We start from the raw sequence: 22,766 nt of genomic DNA, 5'->3' as shown, positions 1-22,766 counted from the left end.
GCCTGCAGATGCAGAAGCATGTGTGTGTGTGTGTGTGTGTGTGTGTGTGTGTGTGTGTGTGTGTGTGCGTGTGTGTGTGTGTGTGTGTGTGCATGCATGTGCAAAAAGCCATTGGTTACCTTTGAATTTATGTTTATGGTTGCGACTCGTGCATGTGTGTGCAAGCCTGATGACGACAGAACATGATGTCTATGAGAAACACTACACGGTAAGATAGAGCCGATAGGAAATCGGTGCAGCCACATTAGATACAAATAGAGCGTCTCCCAGCTTTTACACATCCCCCTCAAACCCCTCCAGACAATGATGGTATTCCTGGTTGTCGACTTACTGTTCCTAAGAAAGCCTTGGAAATCCTTTCTCCCGGCCCTCCACCCCCAAAGACATACACACACACACACACACACACTGATACAACACTAATCTCCCTCTCACAGTCTCTAATGGAAAGGATTCAGCTGAGTAGCTTTGAGTAGAGAAAAAAAAAAGAGTGCAGTGCAAAGTGAGAGAGCACAGAGAGGGAAGGTGGTATGTTCAGAGAGCAAAGACACAATGGGAAGAATAGAGAAGCGATCATACAGGCATGAGAGGAAGAAGCCAAGGTAAGAGGGAGGGGAGAGAGAGAGAGAGGGGGGTTCAGACAGAACATGGAAAACAAGAGGCGAAAAAGAAAAGAAAAGCCCGTCACCAGAAGTGGCATACCGGTCTCATTTCACCCCGCACTTGAAGCTGAAGAGAGAAACACTTTTCAGAACTTATCCGCACCTACACAATCAGGGATTACTCCTTCTATCCGCGCACAATGTCAGCCTATATCAGGGGGGGGGGAGGGGAGGGGGGCTCTGCCAGGCTGGCCCAGCTGTGATAACTCACAACATAACATACAAGCCAGCTGGCTGCGCATTGGAATGATGCTCGCACAGATGCATCTATGCTACGAGATGCGACGCTGTAAGCCCGATGAAAGTGATTAGTGCTGCTTTGACAAATGAGCAGAATATGTCTGTCTTCATGTATAGCTCCAGCGTGTGTATGTGTGTGTGCGTGCGTGTGTGTGTGCACAATCACGTTTTTCCACATCACTCCGTGCCAGTGTGCGTGCATTCATTTGAGGCGAGCCTTCAGAGCCGCCCTTCCTGTCCTCTGCTATTGTCCTACGTATGTGTGGACGCAGCACTCCGTATTTAGGAATGCGTGGGATTGGAGGGAGCAGGGAAGGTCACTGGGAAAATGTAAATGAGTCGAATGAATCAGCCGATCCAAATGTAGGCTGTGCGTTAAGTTATATAAAGGCCACGTTCCGACAAAAGAGGATACACCACAGCGTGGATCCCTCTGCTCGAGAGGTGACTGAGAGAGCTCACTGCGCTGTGCCAGGGGATTACAATATGGACGGTAATGGTTTTTTAAACATTGAGACAGAAATACCAAGTTGCTCTTGTTTTATAATGACCTACGCTTGATCTGCTGGCAGCTTGAAATGAATGAATCATTTTATTTTTTTACAACATTACTACTGTGTTCTCAACAGTGCCTTGCTGCAGAAGCTGTTTAGAGTATATGCTACTGTAGATGTGGTCAAATACACAGATTGGACACGGTGCTGCCACTCAGTCCTGCTGCCAATCTGCTCCAGCTGTGACAGCAATGGGAAAATCCCCTGTGGCCCAAAAATAAAAGCAAAGCATTTTTTTCCCAGAGACCACCACTAAAGGAGAACTAAACAAATTAATTCATTATTGTGTGGCTTCATTTTTATTTTGAGTATAAAAATAAAGACATAAAACATCCCTGGATGCATATTCAACCTATGGTACGTAACATTTGTATCCAATGTGGACCTCTGTGTTAAGAGTATACATGAAGATTTTGAATTTGTAAAATGAATATGTCTATGAGTCAAGCAGAAACGTGCAATCAGTGCCAGTCAGAGAAATGCGCAATGGGCTGCAAACTGTGGAAGCTAACCTGGACAAGCAAATGTTGTTAAATATTACAGTATGGTGGTATTTTATTCTGATAATACTTAAGTATAAAATGAAATAAAATAAACTGAGCCGCCATATCTAGATGGAAAAAAAACATTTTTGGGGAAATATGTTATTTTCTTTAAACTATACTTTACTTCTTTATATTACACTCAAACTTTACACCAACTTTGCACCGATTGAATCATTTGAGGTAAAAGTATAAGGTAGGTAGCCTCACCTGTGTCCACTGTCATGTCTTCAGCCCGGACCTCCATCGTCACCCAGCCATTTCAGACAAGGAACTGAAGCAGAAAAAAATGATTTGAATCAATAATTTATGGCAAACAGAGCTGCGTGGTCTTACTATCTGCATTCTATATATTATTTAAAGACATTAGATCCATTGAAAAACCACAGACAGTAAAATGTTGAAAGTAAGAAAAATATGAAAGTGGACATTTAGTATGCACTGCATTGTATACTGTATACAGTACAGACATTTTGTTGCTGGGGTCAGTCTGCATTTAAACACAGTGTAAATGTTGCTAAACCGGCTTTTCTTGCGTTTAAAATAGTCTCAGAGGGCACACAACATAGTCACATGCTTACATGCTTAGTCTATATATATATATATATATATATATATACTACTATGTTTAAAATATATATATGTATATATAGATATAGATATATACAGTACATATATAAATAAATATATATATACATACATATGTATAGATATTTACATATGTGCATATGTATATTGGTCTATGTGTGTGTGTGTGTGTGTGTGTGTGTGTGTGTGTGTGTGTGTGGTGGTCCATATGTTTCTGTGTGTTATGAGTGGGGGAGCACATTAATGAGATCTGGCCTGAGGAATGGTCTTGCCATGTGCCTCGACACCCATTTATTCTAATATAGGTCATATTGATGGCAGGAGGGGGTTACGATGAACACATGTTATTAATCACATGTCCCTGGTAATCACACAGGGCACACAGCATTGTACTGGACATGTAGAGATGGAAATGATGCTGTGTGTGGGCCTTCCATTACCAGTGTCTCATTATCCCTCAGTCTGAGAAGGGCTCTCCTCTCTTCAGAATCCTACAGGAAGAGATGAAAACAATAACCCAGAAATAATCCGAAATGAATACAGGCATGAGCTCACACTACTATATATCTACAGTATTAATATATATATACCCGGACACACATTTTAGTTCTCTTATATTGCGTTGTCAGTGCATCAGTATGTTGAAAAAACAAGGTTTTCTACAGAATATTCAAAGAGTGGAAAGACTTGACAAGATGACTTTGAAGGTCTTCCCTGGTGTTATACAGCAGTTCATTAAAGTGTATTTAACTGGGCACCAAACACAAAGCACGTACATTACTTTTCTAAAATGAATTGATTAATACTTGAACACATTAAAATGATCACAACCTTAATAATGATCATGATATTTAAATGAAACAAAAATTGATTCTCAAATGACATAGAGCAATCCATTAATAGATCAATACATAGCACATTTATTCACATATTACTTGCAAATAGATTGTGTACATCCATATGACAATACCATTTTTCAAAAGACATAAACAATTGAACAAACAAATCATTTATAAGCCAAGAGATTTAAAAATGGATTCCTTTTCAGTTTGCGTTTTTTCAGTTAGCAGGTTGTTTTGCTTTTTCAATGAACAGCTATAATTGACTTGACTGCTAATACTCTATGAGCCCCTCCTGCCTATGAAACACTCTATGCAGATAGTGCGTGAATAATATTACCAGTAAACAACACTTAGTCTTACCAGTTATTACATCAGCCCCACACACACACACACACACACACACACACACCAACACACACACACACAGGTTCAAGATATGATTACATGTCAGCTGGTTCCCTCTGAACATTCAGCAGAGAGATCATAAGATCTTAAGAACAGCACAACACATGCAGAAATACCAAATGTGTTATTGTTGAGGTTTTCTTTATTAAGAAAGACAAGTATCCCATACTGATGACGCTTAAGAGGTGAGTGGTTGTTATGGATGTACGTATGTACCCCCTCATATCCTTCTCTATGCAGTGCCCTTGTTCTCTGGATATTTTCCATCACCCTCCCCATAAAATAACTTCAACAGCACAGGTTTATTTTGTCCCTGGGTATTCTGGTGTGTGTGTTTTTTTTTTATGTTTCTGGCAGCCCTTCTTTTCTCTTCTCTCTTCAAAGACTCCATACTCTACCCTCTGCATCACACTCCTCTCACACACACACACACACACACACACACACATATTAACACACACAGGTGCCCTGCAATAGGACTAGCCCCCCGGGGGGTCAGAACAAAGCGGGCGCTGTTAATCGAAACCTCTGGCGAGAAGTGAGGGAGAGAGGTGAGTGAGGGACGGGGTTGCCCGGAGTGAGAATGGAGGGGTCTGGGATGGGTCATTTAACGTTCTCAGATGTGCTGCAGCTTCTAGGTTCGACAGGACGCCGTGGAACAAAGTGGAGGTACTGCACATATCTAATCTGGCAACGCATTTTTGTGTTGCCGATGGGAAACAGACGGGACTGGAGCACACTGATTGATTTGCAGCCTTTCAATAGTGCAAGCAGAACAACACTTAAACACGCGTCTTCATCAGAATAAAAAATGAAGTAAGTTATGATTTTACGATCCTTGTCATTGACAACATCTGTTATATGTGTGCAACATGTGTTATCTATATTCACAGCACACAGGTTCAACAGAAACCAGCAACCAGACCCAGATCTGGCTTTGACGTGCAGGCGGAGCTCCGGTGGGAGGTTGAGAACTCTACGACCGGCAGCATAACGAGAGGTTTTCTAAAGGGAGCATGGCGCTCTACAACACTACCGCTTTAGTCCAGAGAGACCGGCCAATCAACACCGAATGAAAGTTCCTTGTTGTGTAAAGTAAAGCTTTGAAATCTGTGGTTTATTGCAAGCACAATGTTTAACCCTTCACACTGACAGACGTCTGGCTCCATCGGTTTGGTTTGTGTTCTTTAATGTTTATTCATGCTTACTTTTCCCGAGGGTGCACGATTCACTACGAACGTAATAAATAATGCAATCACTCATTCTGTTTGGAGGTTGACTTTGGATTCTTAACAGCTTTTAAACTAATCTTCTTGTCAAGGCAGGCCAGACTCTGCATGAATACTCAGCACTCCTGGGTACAATATTCACATGCACCTCATTTAAATAATACTTGATAAATGTTTAATTGAGCGTCATATACACAAGCTGGACCTATAGTGTGTTGGCAGAGTTTTGAGTTCATGTTTGAAACCTTACAGAGGCCCAATTCTTGACAGTTTTGCCTTCTTGTTGTCAAAACATCGAGTTTTTGGAGTGACTTCCTAATAAGACCAGGGGCAGCTGTGGTTAATTATAAAAGCACAAAAAGTAACGGCATTGACATGTTTGAGCAAATGCATGGATGCAAGTACACTCTGAGATGAAACAATAGCGACACAAACACAAACATAATTCGAGAAATGCCTCTGCGTTTCAGTTCCTCGGCGCTAATCTCTGATAGTCAATGAGCGTCATGTTGCTCAGGGATTAAGAGAAAAGGTCAGAAGGGTTCAGACGGTCTTTCCTCTCCGTAGCATTAAGCGGGCCGCTCATCTCAACCACTTTCATCTGGAAAAAAAAAAACAATGGCTCAGAAAACACTAATGGCAGAGCATCAGGATCAGACAGAGCGAGACGCACCGCGCTGCCTTTTTGTTGCGTGTGCAGACCGACCGTTTTGATGCGGTTTGCTGCGTCTTTTTTTTAAATTGTTGCTAGGCAACCACCAAATTGGAGCAAACCCAGTGGTTAATAGTTCAGTGCAAGTTAATGAAAACAATTTACCTGAAATCTCGCTTACCCCACGAAGTCCCCTCCTGAAGTGCCCATCGTGCTCGTCATGTTTTGAAGTGTCGATAATGACGCTCATCTTTATCCACGTGTTAAATGCATAATAGTGCCTTTTTTTCTGCCAAGTCCTGCCTTAAATCCCTCACCTCTGTCTATTAGGCATTTGGTAATGAATACAGAATAGGCCTACTGCGTGTGCTGCAATTGCCGCGTGTGGATTCTGCTTGTGTACTGTATGTCTGTGCGAGAGTGAGGGAAAGAAACAGGGATTTGATACAAAGCAGAGAATATTTTATGTAACAGTGCGGAGTAGATCAGAGAGCAGAGCATGACCTATTTTTAGGGCTCCGCGGAGACAATCTTTCTGTTCTATGCACTGGAAACCATGACTCCTGCTCTTCATAACCACTTTACAAAGCTTACGGTGCATTAGAAGATTGAGCCGCAGAGTACTGACAACTCACCCCTCGGATAGTCGGTGGCGCTGCTATCAGATTGGATCCTGTATTTATTGTCAACATAGCAGCTTGAACAGCATCCTGCATAGGTCACTGCTAATATATAGGATGGTTTGACTTTGTTTCGTCAACATGCTGTGTCTGATGTTGTTTGCCTCTTGCGGCAACTCTCCCACTGTCATCCGCATCAGTGTTTGTTAACATTACATTATTGGGTTTAAAACAGCGCACCCTCATAGAAAAAGAATGCAGCAAAGTGTTGTCTATGCAGGATTGAACTTAAGGCCCGGACATAACGAGAAAAAGTCGTAATCTAACTTTCTGCTATGATGACATTATTTTCATCATCTGGATCGCTGTGAAGGTTGTGAACGTGTGAAGGGCAAATCAGTCACAACTGGAAAAACTACAGTCGGTAGGCGGTGCAGGCCGGGTTGGCACTGTTGCTTTAACCTACCATGATATAAGTCAACCACACATTTCTAAGGAAAACTTGGGATATTGTCATTCAGGTAATTGATTTATCTTAAGTGTATTTAATCATATGACAATATAATGGAAAATATTGTGTTTAATAGTCAACTCTCTGTTTTATTACTGGGGGTAAATCTCACCGCTGTGAACTATAAAAGAATGCAGGGTGGTTTTCTGTCAGTTTTGTTTATAAGACATTGCTGGGAAAGTTACTTTTCTCCCTCACTTCTCCTTTAAAATTCAAATCCATTAGTCATCACACACACGCTCACAGGTATTTGTCAGCCCTTGAAACTCCTCGGATCGATACCGAGCTCGGTAAATTAGCCCTCCAGTTTTTTCGCACTATAGAAATGGAATAAATTACAAGAGGTATTCAAATTGAACAGGTGTGTGTTGGTAGATCATGTTAGTGTATGTTAGATGATATGGATGTCGTACAGTGTTCCTGCTTTGCTTAATTCACATACGTGGTTGTTTTTTTTATTGTTTTCATTTAACATTTCTACATTTTATTGTTTTTATTACTGATGTCTACCCTTCCCTCTTATATATTGAGTATCCTTTTAGCCAATATGTGGTTTCAGGGCATCTCTGTAAAAGAGCCTATGCTGTGTTCCCTGATTAGACAATTAAAGTTCATCCATATAACGGCAATTTTCTTACACACTTTTAAAATGCATTTTTCCATGCATCTATTCAGTAAAAAAAATCTTAAAAGAACATGAACAGAAACAGTGGTTCCCATGTTGGCCCGTCGTCCCATGTGGACTGTTCTGGCTGTTGACAATTGTCAATAAAGATATGTTTGAATGCTCTGTAGGTAGAAGGTTGTTTGGTAGCGGAGGTCTGTAACGTTACACCAGTACAGATCACAATAATGCAAACAAATAAATGAATTGCCAACATTTCTCTCGTTCATATCGGTTGTGATAGGAGGGGGAAGAAACATCAACAATCCAGAGATGCTCTCGCCACACCACGACCAACCTAGCCTCCATATTTTCCGTCCACATGGTGCGTTTTGTCACAATGGCACTTTCAAATGCTTTGTACGCCACTATGCGCAGAAGCAGTGAGAAAAAAAGACACTGAATTGACTCGTGGCTCTGTTTCAACTGTGTGAGAGCCGCACATGGCCGACCAAACGTTTTATCTATTTTATGAATTTATGTCAGAAATTTTTTTATTCAGCTGACGGCCGGTTAGGAGCGGTTATAAATCCTAAGCTCATCCTGTGAGAACATGTAATGTACGGCATGTGTATGTTTGGGGAGTCCATGTACATTTTGTATACTGTATCCAACGCGTGACGTATTTTGTCTGATTTCTTTTTCTTTAATGGATAAGGCTTGATCTATTATATATTTACTCATCATTAACAAATCCCTTGAAAAAACAACAATTATCGATAAGTATCGATAAGTGTTTTAGGACATTACTGAGCCTTTAAAAAAAGGAAACTATGCATTTGTGAGGCCATATTTAAGGCTTTACGGCTTTATAGGAAAAAAATGGGCTGAGCGCCACAAATAGAGAGGGAGAGAGAGAGAGAGGGAGAGAGAGAGGGAGAGAGAGAGGGAGAGAGACTAATATATAATTGGTTCTGGTCTTTTCATGGGATTTGTTGACAATAAGAAAAAGTAGAATGGCCCGCCTTATCCTTTGAAGTGACTTTGAACAGCCTCGAACAATAAGATTCCATCACACTATTTAGAGTTAGGAAAAGTACGTGTACATCTTATTCATTGTTTCTATATATACTTTGTGTCTCCTCTCTGTGACTCCATCTGTTTCCCTTCCTACCTCTATCTCGTACCACCTCTCTGATCTCTCTGCCTCTCTTGTTGCCTCTCTTCTGCTCCATCCATGGTTACATAAAATGGTGTGAAGGCTGTGTGGGCCGCAGTGGAGGAGGGCCTCACCACTTTCTGAACTTTCATTCACGAAGAAGCCTCTAAGTTCAGCAGCCCTGCAAACCTCCTCAGCCAGCTCAGTGTGTACTATTTATGAACCCACCTCCATCATTCGGCACATTAACGTCCCAACACCCTCGGTTGCTTAAATATTATGGTCCCTCCGGAACTATAACATTTTGAAGTAATGGATGCTGTTTGGTAACACTTTATGACAGCGTTGTTTGGTTTCTTCATTTCTGTGTTTGCCATCCCGTGACATTGGTTTGACCTGTTTTTATTATGATTAATCGTATGATAATTGTCCCGTCTATAAAACATGTTCAGCTACCAGGGCCCGAATTGTCAGTGAAAAAGCCAAGTGCATCCAATTCACAGCGCTACTTCTCCATTTGGAAAGAATGTTAATGTAATGTTCAGTTGATTAATTGTTTCAGAAGTACAACACATTACACATTATTGTCCTATCCATTGTGCCACAATGGGGAAACCGAAAAAGCCCAAATGGACAAAACTCTCACTTTTGCTGAACAGCAGACTGTGTGGCATACATGTGACAATTGTAAAACAATTTTTAAAATGCAGTAAAAGAGTAGCATGAGAGTTACTGGGTCAGTAAACTGTGTGGGTAATGTAATGTCAGTTATGTAAGGGATAGTTTACAAGCTGTTTGCACACAACATAAATAAGAGCTCCAAGCCATAACAATGTGCTTGCCCTTAAAATCAATAATCATACATCTTTGAGCTTATTATCCAAGATCTATGTATAATGTAATACTGCCAGGAAAATACCCCATACTGGATAAAATCAACTTTAAGATATGATTTTGTCATGTAATTAATTTTGATCTTGTTTTTATACGTCTTAAAATAAAGATCCTGAGCATTACAATTCCTGCCGCTTGTGTTGTGCCAGGACTTGAAATATCTTCTTATTTTTTTGACCTTTTTGATGCAAATTTGACTGAAAATCTCAAGAAAAGAGAAATGGAGAATAGTGTTGCTTCCTGCTACACGATGTTACTATTTAAACACACTTTCTAGTGGAGGTACAGTTCTGAAATCAAATGTGCGTTTCTCTCGCTGAGAAGCTATCTATCTTCTTTTTTATTTCACGCAAATAACATGCAAGCCACCGTAAACTGTCTGTAACTATAACTGCAAAACCTCTGAGTATTTTTAACTGAGTAATGGTCTATGGGTATTTTTTATGAATTAACATTATCATCTCTTCTTTTAAAAAAAGGAAGTTAATTTGTGTTATGTGAATACATCTGAATGCCTAAAAAAGAAACAGACCACTGGGTTGTCACAACACAGAGACATGAATAACTGATGGCGGAATAAAGGGCAGCAGGTTCTGGTTTTAATTTCCGTCAGTGTTGATCTTTTGAGATGCTGTCCAGGCCCTATGAAGACAGAGTGTCACTTCATAACGTGGATAGATGGGATTAGTATCAGCACTTAACAAATGAAGAACATCCTTCATACTAATCTTCCGGCTGTCCGACATGAGCGAGCCAGGGGAGACTCCTACTGCCTTACTCCAGATCAGCTTACTACTAATGACACACCCACTCCAGTTTCCCATCCCACCATAATGAACACAACAATAACAGCATGACTGGCCAGACATGCATTGTTCTATGTGTCTAATATGCTGGCCTATTGAGGACACGTTGTCGATGACTTTGAATAGAGGAGCTTTTTGTTTTCTTTCGGGAAGGAAGGAAGACAGAGTGACACAAACTACTTTCAACTTTCACAAGAAAGTCATTCACATGGTTGATTTTTATGGGATTTTTCACTTCCAGTAACTAATTACAAGCATTTAGCTGTAGAGAAAATCAATCAGTGCATCATGAGTCATCACTCAAATTTATGCAAAATCATTCACAGCAAAAATGGTGAATGATGAAGTGGCAAGCATCTAACACTCCTCCTTTTGTCACTCTAGGCTAATAGTGATCTCCGTCTGTCCCTCGCTCCCTCGGTCTGTCTTTTGACCTTCAAAGTCTTGCTGCCTTCTGTTGCCACTCCAGGTTTTGTGTTTGAATTGGTCCTTTGTGTGTGTTGTCACGGTGGGCTGATTGGGGCATTCTTCTCGCCTCTCCACCTCTCCAGGATGTTCTCATTCCCTTTCCACAGCAGCTGATTAGATTCCTTGCTCGGAAAAAGTTACGTCAGATAAATGCTATAAATCAGTGAGCTTGAGAACAAATTATTATAATAGTGGAGCGTCAATCGGTGCCACGGAGAGAACCCTGATTGTGCGTTGTTTGGCTCAGTTGGCGACATATACCTGGAGGTTCGCTGTCTCAACCACACCAGCACACTTTCTCCTTCCAGACAAACCGAGCGATGGCTGCGACGTGTCTCTCGATGACGTAGCTGCTGAGCAGTGGCAAAGAGGAGCGAGTGTCCATGACAACTTTCCACTGCAATTATTGAAATTGCAGCTGGGGTGCACTGACGATGCATCTTGGCCTGTCTCTCTCACCCATTAGCCCAGATTGAACCGGAAACACTTGATGCATGAGTGACACAGTGCTAGCAGATGTTCCAACAGCTGTCTTTGGATGCCCTCCAATTAACACAAGGGAAAATTGCATGTAGCCGTCTCCACAGGACTGTTTGTTTCATGCACATGTACACAGTCAAGATGTATCTTCTGAGTGTCAATATTGGGTGTCTGGTTTAAAATGTAAGCTTCAATGAATTTGGGAAAGATTCTGACCATCTTTTGTGGTGTGTGAAAATGTAAATACAGATAAGGGCGCCAGCAAATAAACACAGGGTCGTCTTGGCTCAACTTTTGCCGAATGCAATGTGAAGAACAACCGGCAATGCACTGCATTGGCCAGTCAAATACATGCAAGCGCAAGATCCTGGTAGATTACTTAGTTTCACTACTTGAACGACTTGCATATCTCTTACGTTTACCGTGCAATAATGGTGACAAAAGGTCAAATATTTGCAACCACGATCCTTCCAGGGCAATTCAATCCTGCCTCATAATATTATACAGCTGTGGAGCGATTTTGGGGTCTATTAAGCCTTCAGTCTCATGGATCAGCAACTCAAACTAGATTTCCTGAATCACATTTCATCGATTTTCTAACACATTCTCACTCCTAACTCTAAAAATACCAAAGCTTGGTCAGTGGCTATGTCGCTCTGCATAACCCTCTCGCTTCGGTTTTGGACGTGGCAGGGACAGCGTGTCAGTTTCCACTCGTAACATGCATAGTGTCTTCTCAAAATAAATTTCTGTCTCAACAGGAACTTAGGTTTAGGCAACAAAACCATTTACTTAAGTTCAGGTATTGAGCCTTGTTGACTTGACTCACTACCGATTGACTAAGATTCACGTGGCTAGCGAGGCCAACGGCACTATAGCAACTCACTGGACACAAACAGTGGTCTCCTGGAAGAAAGTCCTGTGTAACCCTTCAAACACAAGGCTGTTTTCAATGCTCAAAGACAAAATTAATTAAATCAAACCCATTGACAGCAGGAAATGAAAGAATGAAATGAAAGATTTTTGGGGGAGCCTTTCTGCTTTGATTGTATGATATAATAAGAGACAGACAGACAGGAAACAGGCGTATAGCAGGTACATGGTGCGCTACCTTTGACATCAAGCCAACGGGGTGCCCCCCTCAGAATGGAATTAGATTACATACTTTTTGTAATTACATTTTTGAAAAAGATATTCTTATCATTTGGATTTAGTGGTCTTAAATGTTGACATTGTCTAGCCGAATTGTAGGCAGGGTTGTGGGGGAGTAGGGCTCTATATCTTGGGGACGGGGGATGTTGGAACAAAATAGTATAGAGTCTCACTATAATGACATAAAATCCTCCATAAATATTGACAATAACTATGATTGCACTCAGTATTAGAGAGTGTAGTCAGACCCTGAGTCTCCTGGAAGAGGTTAAAGGGATCAAGCATCCCCTCCTTTAGGAATTTATACGGAAAACAACCCCTTGAAAAGCTCTCTCAGCTCGCCCACCTGTCTGTCTCTCTTCTCCTCACAACTGGAGGGACAACAAGTACAGACTTCACCTGTAACAACCACTTAAGCAGAAGCAGACACTATATTATTCAGCATTTTTATGTCATATGAAACAACAAGCAAAGTAGGAATGATAGAGGTCTGAAGATGTTATGTTAGGTAAAGTGTGTTTGCTCTCTGTATGATTTCCATATTCCAGCTAAATAATTCACAGTCTCCGTGTTTATTCCTTTTGCAGTACGCAAAGAGTCAGAGTGAATTAAACAGGAGACAGGAGAGACGAGCCAGTGCGACCCACTGTGCCCAAAAGCTAAACAAATGCAGACGTACGGGTACGAAAGTCTCCAGTTACAGCACCTGCTAATGGCCTAACATCAGCTGCTCCTCCTGTAGCATCGACAAACACTGCCATGTCAGAGACAGAAGAAGAGGGAAAAATACACAGAGAGTAAAAGAGCGACTGCCTCTGCCTCTGTCAGACAAGTTAAGTGCAGATCTAGCCTGCCTTTACCACCTGCGATATGGCCTCTGATACAATGGAGCTTAAAACAATGAATAAATCATCTCTGCTGTAGTTGAAAGCGCCCTTTTTGTCCTTCAAACCGTTCAAATACTTGCTGTTATGGCTGTTTAATGTGAGAGAGCTACGGGAAGAGAGACCCAGTAGAAGGGAAAAGTTAGCAGAGGATGTAGTCTCTTTTTTCCCCCCATTTGGGCCAAATTGGGCTTGAAATGACAAGTAATTGAGCATATTTGAGGAGCATATCAGGAGCCAGACCTTGCTCTGACTGGGGCGAGGGGCCCCGGATTTCCTGTTGCAGCAAGTGAGCTCCTTCAAATCTTCTCATTTGGTCATTTCTGCAGGACAATTTTCCCTTATGAATGATGGAGCTGTCTTTGAATGAAAACTTTAGATTTATATATATATATACTGTATATATACATATAAGCACACAATGTGAGACAGCCTTTGTGTTGCTCAAAAGACAGTTAGAGGCAAGGAGACAAAGTCCACTTTCAACCCGCTATGCCTGATATAATTGTCTGTAATTGTTTTACACGCTGAGTGCCGACGTCCTGCGGGCTTCTCCGTGAACGAGATGGATTTTATTTCCATTTTCGGTTCTATGTGGATGAGTCCCGGCCTGCACCACTAATAAGCCGATCCGCCACACTTTAAGGACTGGCTTAATTACTGATTCTTGGCTGACCTTGCTGTCTGAACTTTGCTTTAGAGCATCAATTGTGGCTCGTCAATTTCTATGTTAATGAACACTAGGGGCGATGGGGAGGGACAGGGAGGGGACGATTGTTGTCAGACAAAGTTGATGTTCCGAGGAGGAGTTTCGTGATTAAAAGGTTGCTTGGTAACCTTGTGTTAAAAAGAGAGCGAGATAAAAGACATAAGATGACAAATGTCCTCAAATGCGTCACTATAAGTGATGTCTTATTGCACGATTTCACATCTGTCCTTTGTTGCAAAGTTTAGTGCTGTCTGGACTGTATGGTATTGCAAACATCTACACTTTCTCAAATAGAGCACAATCAGACAGCTTTGAGAGAAACATACTGATGAGTTACAGACTCTTAGCCATATGGAGACTAACATCTTTAGTCCTAATAAACCCTTACTGTTCCTGTGCTTCCTTACTCATTTAGCATTTTATCCTCCTTACCGTTGTACTGATTATTCCTGAATGCCCACTTCAAAACCTCTTTGTGAAAGCAGGTGGTCATGGACCCTGGTGTCCACTTTTTCACATTTTACTTTAAAAATATTTGACCATTTAACGCCATTGTGGCATTTTGTTGTTCAATCCACCCACCAAAAGGGTGGTATAATAATTCAGGGACATTCTCAATCTTATTATAATTATGAACAGCCCACACATGAAAAACATTCAAGTCAGCCTCCCACTTTTAATTCAGAGTCAGAGATATCAGGAATTTTCTGACAGTGACAATATCTCACTTCATCTCCAACTTGGCGAAAAGAACAGATTTCTTTTTGTGAACACTTTCAAGACGGAATAATGTGAGGTTTTCCTGTTCTTTCCATTCTGCCAACATCTGAACCATCAATTTAATTAGTATTTTCCTTTACAATTTGTGGGAAGGAATGCATCCTCTGAAACAGGACCAATAACCATGTTTTGAATGTTCTTTTATAAAAACCCACCGTGCACATAATCCAGGAGAGTCTTCATCTCTCTCTTTCTACCTTTCCCTGTATTCCTTTAGATGGAAAACGCTGATCCTGCTGCAGCCGTCTGATTAAAAGGAAAAGCCTCAAATGGGAATCATCAAGAATGCTCCCATGACGGCTCCGGATGCACGCTCTTGATTGGCCGCTTGATGTATAATTCAGTTTAGATAGGAGACCTTAATGAGACTGGCTAATGATGTTGACAAGTGTATCAGCAAAGTAACGCCTGCACACTCACTCCACACCTCAAATTCATTTAAAAAGGGCAACGTTTCAATGGCTCAAGGACTAAATGTTTAGAAATGGTTACCACACTCATATACACCAAAACATCTGAGCCAAGCATATAACATAAACAGTTGTTTTGCACATGTCTTTATGGTGTAACGGCATGATGGTTTTCCGTAGGCTTGACTGTAGCTATAATCAATATTTTTCCAACAATGTATCAAATGACAGGGGTCACTCTTAGTGATGAACCTACAGAGACTCCACAGCTTTCAAATTTGTATAGGTTCAGTTCATGTGTTAGCGGTCCGGACCACAACTTCACTGTTTTGGTTCACTCTCAGCAGCCTGCTACTTCCTCTTAAATAATCTCTAAAAACCCAATGTACACTGCCGGCTCAACACCGAACAGCTGAAAAGATACAGTAGCTAGTTTGCTAATATACAGAATATATATATATATATATGACTTATTTGTTTTGATATGTTTACCATCGGGGAGGTTATATGGCTCTTTGTCAGCTTATTGAGAACCTTTTTTAACAGTTTCTTTTTACAAAATAAATTTGTGGTTTGAAGTTTTTCTATTAGCCATGCACCCACATCTGATGGACATACAATTACAAATATTATTCCTAATATTATTTGTGTTTCTACTGCTATGACTACTCTCATTATATGTATCATTTTTGGCATATGGATTGACTATGTTTTTAATGTAATTGTATTATGTTTATTACATCTATTGACATCTATTGTACTTCTGGCTATGGGAGAAGTACCCTTCAGTTGCTCTCCCATAGGTTTCTCCCTTTTTTCTTTGGGGGGAGTTTTCCTTTTCTGATTGTAAAGCCCTCTGAGGCGAATTTGTGATCGGTGGTTTTGGGCTTTACAAATAAAATTGAATCGTCTTTGAATTGCATTAAAGGTGCTAAATTTAGCGACAACGTGGCTGAGCCGACAGCCAGTAGCTAACGGTGCTAACAGCGTGAACAGTGCAAGCGACAGCAACGGGGATGACAGACCTAACAGCGTTAACGGAACCAAAAGGTGGCCGTTTCCTTCTGTCATGGTGCCATGGGTCTGTACGTTGTTATCAGCTGTAGCTGCAGTACAATAAGCACAGTGCACAGCTGCGGCGATTAGCTAGCTAGCCAGTGGGGCACACACACAGCGGGACTCACGCGCACTCACGCACAAGCTCAGATCACAACAGACACAGGAGGGAGAGCGACTTCATTCTCTGCTCAGGTCGACATTACTCCACTATATCTTTACATTGTAAATAGTTGTTTGCTGCTATATAAATGTTCTGAATTTCGAATTTAGCACATTTAAGTTCCTTCTTAGTGTCTCAGCATCTCCACTGCTGGCGCTCACAACTGCATCTTCTTTGCAGAGTTTTCAGAGTGCTACTCTGAGCTATTCCCTCCTCTCTCTTCCTCACTGGCTGTTGTGAGGAGATTCAGCTTTCACTGTTTTTTTTTTAGTTCTTATGATAATTTCTGTGGGTTGGAGATGGTTTGTTGGTGAGCTGCAGAGGGAGAAAATCTAGTTCCCTGTTGAAATATTTAGCAGTACTCAGTATGCTGAAAGAAGCTAAGCTGTACAATGTGATGAATGTTACCCCAGCTTCTCACAAACTCTCAGAATAAAGAAAAATAACAAGGCAGTGAAAAAGCTTGGACGAATGCAGTGATCACTCCTGCTAGGTCCTGTTACAAAACATACGGTTTTAGAGAAGAGAAACGGGAAGTGAGCCTCCAAATATATTGGACCCCTTTGGCCTTTCTTTCCAAGACTTTTTCCAAAACTAAATCTCACCACCACATTGGCACAATAGCGGTTACATGATGAGTGTTTTTAGATTGTGAGCATCCAGCAGTGGGTGGTATATTCTTATAAAAGCCCAGACAGACGAGTTGTTCTCCTAAACCTCACCTCTCTAACTATCTTCTCTCATGTTCTGCACTTTAAAATGACACTTCACATTTGGAAGACATTTGACATTAAGGTCATTTACCAAAACAACATCATACATACATAAATACATAATAACATAATCAAGAAAAATGTCTCTAAATACCCCGTATCCATCATATCTCAGTACACCTTGGCAGTATCAATTATTGATGGAGGAAATCAGGCACAAAGGTACAGTTTTGAAAAATGAATTCACGTTTTGGAAAGCAAAACCCCTGAAGGACCGAAAACAATAAACTGACTCTCATTCTGATGTATTGGTATTATTTCAATCGTGTGCTCTGGCTTACAGCGGTTTTGTGCTGGCATACCAGATGAGCAGGGGTAATAGCATCATCGCTACAATTACTGGAAGGTCCTGACCTGCTGTCACGGCAACCGCTTGGCATCCGTTTGGAAACTGCTTGGCACTTGCAACATGCAGATTTCATAAACCTGCAATTAGGCACTGGGCATGTATCAGTCAGCACACCCTGTGAAACATCTGCTTGTCTGTGTGTTTGTGTGTGTGGGTGTGTGTGTACCAGTAAGAGAGAATTATAGTGGAGACAAAATGCCAGACAGAAAGGAAACAGATTGATGAGAGACAGAGAATCATTTTGTTATGCTGAGATGCAAAATTATTAGATGTTGTATTTGACAGTGATTAGCGTGAGAGTGAGCGACTGGCTTTTATGTATTGTGAAAGTACTGTCACGGGTGCAAAACCATCCATCATCGATTTCGTTTTTAGATTGTTTCCACCTCTTCTTCAGAAATACCAGTTCCTTTGTATTTCTCCACAGAGAAGCTTCACCGGGATGATAAGGAGCACTGTTGATGTCAATTTGAAATGGTTATGTGTAACATAACAGAGAATTATTGCCCAGCGCTACAATTCCTCTTAGTTATGCAGAGCGTCTTAGTGTCTTTCAGCTCTTTGTTTTTGATTTCACTGTTTTGGTTCAGTCTCACCTCTCCAGCACCGTCCAGGCTGACGATGCTCTGTGTCTGCTGCATGAGCAAAAAGGCAACTGTTTGCTGACATGTCCACTATTTCAACTTTATAAGGACATAATACGTCAATGTTGTCATTGCAGTTTGCTGTGCTGCTCCCAGGTGGTTCAAGACTAGCACAAGTCTGAATGAAGGTTAAGAGTTCTCAATAGATAAGCTGTAATGCCTCAACATGAACACCCCCATATGTGCAAACTGTGGCTACATATATTCGTGTGCAGCCTGATTCCTAACGAGAATACACATTATTTTTTTTCATATTTTCAATTTGGAAAAAGGAATTAATTGTTTTTTTTTTATCTGATTGTATTTTAATGCAAAGTCTATTTCTGTCTGTGCGTGAAAGTGGGACATGATGGGAATTCAAGATATTGCTCCTTAAAACAAAGTCGGCCCATTTAAAAAAAAAAATGTTGATAGCTTTCATACGGAGCTGCTACTGTGTTGTCAAAGAGGCTGCCGTGGAGAGCCATTTAGTAGACTGGACAATGCAGCAGCAGGGGAAAAAGAGAAATGTGGGCGTGAGATGTGATGGGGTCCTCTGATCTCTCAGCAGTTTCTATGGCATCACTTATGCACCATTTATCTACTGAATATTAAGCAGGCAGCAGTGAGTGAGTGAGTGAGCGAATAAGTGAGCGAGCGAGTGAGTGGGTGAGATTTTTTTTTTTTTTTAAAGAGAATGAAGAGGAGTATTTATGACATATCAGTCGGGCTCTATATTTTCTTCATGACGGATACCGGTCAGGTACCTACTCACACTGTGAAAGGAAAAAAACTGTGGAGGCTGATACGTCTGTGACGAGTTTCCTTCGCCTTGGGCAACTGTGGTTACGCAAGTGAGCCCTCTTCTTTCCCATCTAGTTCGCGGACGCCGCAGATTCTGATGGGATTTGATAAAAGAGAGGTGTCCTCATATTGGCACACAAACACACAGGTGCATCTGGAGTGCACTCCTCCTGTCGTTGAGCTTCCCATGCCTGTAATGTGTTTTCATCTGTCTGTTTCTAGCTTTCCTATTTTGTAACATCATTGCTGTTGTCTGAGGGTCATTTACTTTTGCAGGATAATGTGTAAACCTGCTGATAATCCCTATAATTGAGATTACATGCCATTTGAAAGGGATTAATGTGTTGTTAAGTGAGGGACATCTGATGTGGATATTCTCTGTAAGCTTTTATTTTCCTTTTATGTTGATACAATATCACAGTTTACTGGCTTTACTCTGTTCAAACTGTCTTCAAGCGACTTCCCTGGATCAACAGGTTATAATTAATACAACAAAGCAATATAATATATTGAACCAAAATGCCAGCAGAGAGTTAAAGAAAGCGACAGAATGCTTAAAAGTCAATAATGGGCGTGTGTGTGCTGTTTTGGATGACTGAATTATGTCTTTTATCGATCTGTTCTTCCCACAAAAACTCTTCATGTGATGAAGTAGGAGCCGGTGACCAGAAAGTAACTAAGTTAATTCACTCAAGTACTGTCATCAATTACAAATTTTAATCCCCCTTTTTATGCTACTTTATAGTAGCAAAAGAAATATTCTGCTTTTTTACTGCATTTCATTATTTTGTAAAATTCAGATTTTACGTATAAAACATAAAAGGAGCTCATACTTTTTGATGAATTATGATAGATTAAACCACCGAACAGAATGTGAACTTGTTACAACTAGGTCAAGCTCGACTTACTAAAACAGTAAGATGCTACGCATACAATAATGCATCAGAAATAAGGATCGAGTTATATAATTGCATGACACTCCTACTTTCATTTTGATACTTTAAATACATTTGGCTCATAAATTCAGTTCACAACACGGGACTTTTCCTTGTAAGTAAGTAAGTAATTTTAAAGTGTGGTAGTACAACTTCTACTAAAGAATCTCTATACCACTGGTGCTCTAACATGATGGGGGATCACACTCTCAATGTTTGTGTATGTAGAAGGGAAAAAAAGGTACATCTGCCCATGGCTGTTTGAGAGCTGGCTAGGTGAATGGGATTTTGTTTGCAGTGCTCACAGCATTGGTAGAAAATCCCACAAAGAGAGTTTTCCTTCCAGAATCATTGTCGATAATCCACAGAACATGCTGTGGACAGTTTGTGTTATTTTACTAGCTACCCAAGCAATAGGCAGGAAAAGCGAGTTTGTTGTTGAGAGTTGCATAAACTTGTATTTGTGTGCACTTCCTGCTAATGGGGTCAAAAGAGGGGAAATCAACATGTAGTGGACCCCTGTCTCAGTTACAAACAGAATTTAAAGAATAAATACATCCAGGGGTGAAACGATGCTGTATGGTTAATCAAGAAGATCTTTATAATTTACTGTTTGATAGGAGGGCCTTTGAGTCTTAACTAAGAACTGGGATTGAGGTTTTGAATTGGACTCTTTAGCCTCAAGGATAAATATATCCAATCCAATATACTCAGCTTAGTTTGTGTTGGAGTGGCAACCCAAATGTTCTTTTATCCAAAAAGATGCTAAACCAGCCTCTAACAGAGCACACACACACACACACACACACACACACACACACACACACACACACACACACACACACACACACACACACACCTGAGGGAAACTGGAAGTACAATCTTCAGTGTTACTAAAGCAAATATCACTCAAGTATTCACTCTGTGTGTGTGTGTGTGTGTGTGTGTGTGTGTGTGTGTGTGTGTGTGTTTCTTTCAGGCAGAAATGACATGAATTACATGAATTAGTATATATATATTCTCCTCACCTCTGATTGCTCATCCTAAACAGCAAGCGGAGATAAATACGGGATGCAAGGAATTACGTGACATCGCTGGACTCAATCTGCTGAAAGGAATGATGAAGAGGTGGGAGGTGGAGGAAACACAAGACCAGCCTTCGTGGAAGTCTTTTACCGATCCAACGACACACTTCATCATTTCAAATCTTTAAGTGATTGGACGCTGCAGCTGATCAGACTGATCTCTTCGTCGCAGTATTAATGCCGTTTTATACTGAAGTTGACACGCGAACAACAGAACCGACTCAAGTTTAATGCTCCTAGTTTTAGATTTGATGTTTTCTGATTCAACAATCACTTCAAAAAAGATGGATCTGTGTTGTGTTTGTCTTCATTCATTAGAAAGATGTTTTCTCATTGTTTATTTACCCTTTTTAATCTGTATCATGAATAAGAGAGGAGAGTCAGATGTCTTTCAGAAATACCCACATCACCACTCAGTCACTCCCATGTGAGGATGAAAATCCCAGTGTGTCTTTCAGAACCTATGTGGGAAATTTACATAATTTCTGCTTTTGCTAAAACATTTGGACTGTGAATTTATTTCTTCAATTTATAAGGCAATGTCATCATAACCTGTATTAAACAATGCATTTAGAAACAGAATGTGAACAAACACAGATCACATTCTTTATTTAAGGATTCTGCCAGTAGAGATGTCCCATGTTAATTCAGTGTCTCAGCAGTTAAGAACTATGTTTGACTGATCTGTACAGTCAAAATACAGAATACTGTTTGTACTCAATAAGCAGATGGTTGTCAGTTTATTTTAGGGGGGAACAGAAAGAAAGACTTAAAAAAAACACTGCTTTGCTGGCAGAGGATAGTCTCCTTTGGACAGTGCATATAAATGCAACAAATTCCAGACCAATAAAAGCGCTTTAAAACCCGACTGACAGCTGATCCAGCTGTGCCACCGCCATCCGAAACGGGCGTCGCTTCAGGTGACTGTTCAGAGGATGGGACATCTCATTTCTCTAAAAAACAACAACAACGTGTTTCCTTCATTTCTGCCTCCTCGCGTGTTTTCTTTGCACACCGGTGCTGATGTGCAAGGTGAAGACGGAAGTGAGGGGGGACAATGGATGCGATTCATGGAATTGGCATGTGGCCAAATATGTGTTTCCCCCTCACCTCAACCTGCACCTATAACTCCAACCAAGGGGGGCGCCACGAGCAAATAACACATTTTAAAGGAAACACTACTCATATTGAATGGGGGGGGGCATAGGCCTACTTTGACAGGAGAGCTGCAGCAGGGTAACAAGTAAAGAATAACTAACGTTACGTGCACTAACGTTACGTTACGTGCAGGCTACAAGTCATTAGCACACAGTGTGTTGTTAGCAGTGTACGCGCGGTAGTCACATCAGCACCTTAACAGACGTGACGTTTGCAGGTGGGCTAAGTTTAAATCCAGTTTAATTTTGCCGCAGCTGTGACCAGCTACCTAATTAGCTACTGTGCAGAGGCTGCTGTCTGGCGCACTGGTGCTCATGTTTTAGAGAAGAGGAACCTTTGGCAGGAAAGCTAATGTGGGTTAACAGGTTGTTGTCTGGCCATTAGTCGGTGTACCGTCTTCATGTGTGACGGGACAATATCGCTGCTTTATGCTAAGACTTGATTGGCTGCGTGGAAACAATTCTACATCTGCGCAGAGAAAATACTCCAAGTTTGGCTTTAAATCTTTAAAGCTTCATGTTTGTAGAACAGGCTACTGTCTGACAGTATTCCTCTCCACCATATAAACCTACATAAGCTACTCATAACATTATAATATGGGTTGAGATCCACTTCAGTGTCCCTTTTTC

This window comes from Pholis gunnellus, assembly GCF_910591455.1.
Source record: "Pholis gunnellus genome assembly, chromosome: 12".
NCBI lineage: Eukaryota > Metazoa > Chordata > Actinopteri > Perciformes > Pholidae > Pholis > Pholis gunnellus.
The sequence above is the reverse complement of the archived record's forward strand: the minus strand, read 5'-3'. Positions refer to the sequence as shown.